General features: G+C 36.8%; 1 pseudogene; it reads right to left on the reverse strand.

The window, feature by feature from the left end:
• Window positions 1-1,054: 1,054 nt before the first annotated feature.
• LOC116088947 lies at window positions 1,055-1,608 on the reverse strand (annotated as a pseudogene).
• Between the last annotated feature and the right edge of the window lie 1,652 nt (window positions 1,609-3,260).

Consider the following 3,260-nt stretch of genomic DNA (forward strand, 5'->3'; position numbering starts at 1 on the left):
TGCTGTATCTCTAACTATGTAGATTCAGCAATCCTTTCCAGAGGTAGCAGTTAAATTATGCTATGTGATAGTAAGTTCTATAACAAATCTTAGTTTCTAGTTTATAAATTAGTGGCAACTTGTCATGTATGGTTCTTTAGAATGGTTTAATATAAATTTCAAATCTAACTACTGGCCTCTGTAAGCAGCTTTCCCTATACCTTGCATGCATGTGCATGGACATAAATAAAATGAATCTTTAAAAACTATTTTTGATATGATGGATTGGCCTCCCTATGTATTGTCCTACAAACTAGAATGTCATAGAGCTGTGTGTATGTAAGCATGTATTTATTCTTACCCTGTATCTTTGTCTATTTTCAGTTAGTATATGAATGGTGTGCTTCTCTGTTCCATTAAACTCATTTAGCACACTTACTCTTAGCAAGGTGTACATTGGGTTGATGAAGGATAATGACATATATGAGGTGCAACAGTAGTACAATACTGTCTTAAAGGTCATGTGTCTATATTTCAAGCTGATTTCCTTGGATTCTTAGTGTACTCCAGGCAGGATGTACTACAAATATCCAAGTCATAGCATTCTCTGTCAAGGTTAACTCAATACACCATCTTACCTTCCCACAGGTTTCCTCCAAGTGCTGTCAGCCTCAGCTATTTATGAAGACAGTTGATGAAACCTGATCTCTACTGGTTTAACCCTCCATAAATATTTTCCAAACAATAAGTGGTCCTGATGAAACTGTAGTTCGTATGGCTCGGCCTAAATATTTTTTTCAGTAGTCTGAGTGGCTTTATTTTATTGTTCCCTTTTCCAGTTTAGATATGACATGGTGATGCTTTTCTCTCTTCTTATTTTTAATTAACAAGCTTTATTTATTTTTCTTATATAAAAGCCCTTATGTGGTAGCCACAGCTGCCTAGGACTTCTGAACAGAGAGAGACTCTGGTATGAGTTTTCACAAGATTATTAGTGAATTCCTGATAAGGAGACTTGAAGAACAGTCTTTTTTCCAGAGGGCGGGGGTCAGGTAGCTGCAGGTCTTGGCCACCATCAAAGGTTGCCTTGGCAAAGTTGCCCATGGTGAAAGTGCACTCTGACTGAAGTGTAGCAGACATTTATACTGACCATCATCAGTAGCTTCTTGGGCACAGGAGCAGAGACAATGCCAATGCCTCTGAGGGCAGGATGAGATGCACCAACACAGAGCCACAGCGTCCTGTCCCCTTGCATGGAACATTGTGGGGCTTGCCAATCCTGTTTCCCAGTAGCCTCTCAGCACAGGGATGATGGAAAGCTTGGCCAAGATGATGGCCCCTCAGATGGCAGTGGCAAACTCCTTGGAGAACTTAACACCAAGACCAACTTGACCATTGTAGTCCCCTGATCCTCTGACCAGCCTGAGTCTGCTTCTGCACTGGCATGATTTTCAGAATCTCATCCTTTTGGGATGCTCTCAGGAAAAAGTCAATGATCTCAGACTCCTTAATGGGCAGGGAGAACTGGTAGATCTCTTCTAAGGACTTGATATTCATGTCCTTAACCAGGCAGCCCAGTTTGGTGACAGGGATCCATTCCTTGTCTTCAGCTTTACCTCCATGAGACATGACTGCAGCCCCAAAGAGCTACCTAATCCTCAGTGGAAGCAGCTGTGACCTCCAAATCTTGGGACCCCAGGTCCTCCAAGTCCTCCTGCTGCACCAGCATCATCTGCCAATTGTTTTCCTGAAGAAGCCCCTTCTTCTAATGTTTGTAAATCAGAACAAAAGATAATGATTTGTTTCTGTCTTGAAATTTCAAAGACAGCAATTAATGTGTTTAATATTTGCAAAAATACAGTAAATTAAAATTATCTTATTGTTTTTAAAACTAAGAAAAACGGCTAACTTGTAGTAATGAGACCCTCAGAATTTGTAGAGTTCAAAGAAATGAATACTAAGTATGAATAAAGGTAGACTTGATCTTCAGATCTGTAAAAGTTAATGTGAGGAAATAAATTTTAGTCTGCCAGAGTTCAAGCTATCTTCTGAAAAAGCTAGATAACAGGGAGGATACTTGATTTCTGCACAAAGTTCTCATGTCTTTGCTAGTTTTTATATTTTATGTTTTGGTGTTTAGTACTATGTTGCAGCTACATGAACAAAAGAGATTTAAAGGGTACATTACCTTCTTGCAGGTTTTACAGATCACTGGAATAACATCCAGAACCTTCTGCATTGGAGAACATATAATGTATTGCTGAGAAACTTGGTAAAAGTACATTTGACTTTTAAGTTATTCATTGTCATAGCAACAATAGCAAGGAGTAAGCACTGATGATGTTGTATCAATAGGATCTCAGAAGCCTAGAAGAATAATAACATGTTGAAAGCTGTGTGAAGTTCAGTTCTGTTTGTAGGAATGCACTACGTGGAATGATTTTGATCTACTTATAAAGGGGCTCGTTTTCTTTTCCTATTATGCTTTCTTTTCTTTTTTAATCAATTTTATAGAGGTCTTAAAAAATTCCATTTTGAGAAATACTGTTAAGAAAGGTTTGGAAAAGTTAATGTTCAAAGGAACTACCAAAATTAATTGAACATTTGTTAGGATTTCTTTTAAAAAACTAATTGGAAAAAAGAGGGAGGTGATTGCCCACAACAAGAGGAGGACAACTGGGAGAAAGGATTGTCTCAGGTGGGTGTCTTTGGCCAATGACCCTTCAGTGAACACCGTGAATTCTAAGGGGGATAAAACAAAGAAACACAGTTTTCGATATCACTTGGGCTATACCAGATAATTTGAGGTAGTTGCTATAGGCTAGTATGAACTCAACTCAATGAACAGATTACTCTTTTGAAATTTTCTTGGCAGAACAAACAGCTCAAAGACATTTAGAAGTAGAGGCAATACTTTTTAAAATATCAGAATATATTTTATTACACAAAATCAGTACTATGGTTCTAGGTGCTCAGTTTGGGGATATAGTTCTCCTTAAAAAGACTCAATTATGAAGAAAGATCATCTAATCTAATATGATCAGGATTATTTTCTCACATTCTCTAGGTTAATTACATTTAACACCAAATGCTTTAATGTTTGTTCATCTCTAAATGAATATATTTATTATATAATACAAAGAAAGAATCAAGGATATACACATGATATCACTTTTCTTCCCCTGTGAAGTTGAAAATGAATTTGGTTTTCATATTTCATTTCAATTAATTTATTTAATTGGAATTATACTTTATATTTGTTAATATAAAATCAATTTTGT

Source organism: Mastomys coucha, unplaced genomic scaffold (assembly GCF_008632895.1).
Source record: "Mastomys coucha isolate ucsf_1 unplaced genomic scaffold, UCSF_Mcou_1 pScaffold14, whole genome shotgun sequence".
NCBI classification, from domain to species: Eukaryota; Metazoa; Chordata; class Mammalia; order Rodentia; family Muridae; genus Mastomys; species Mastomys coucha.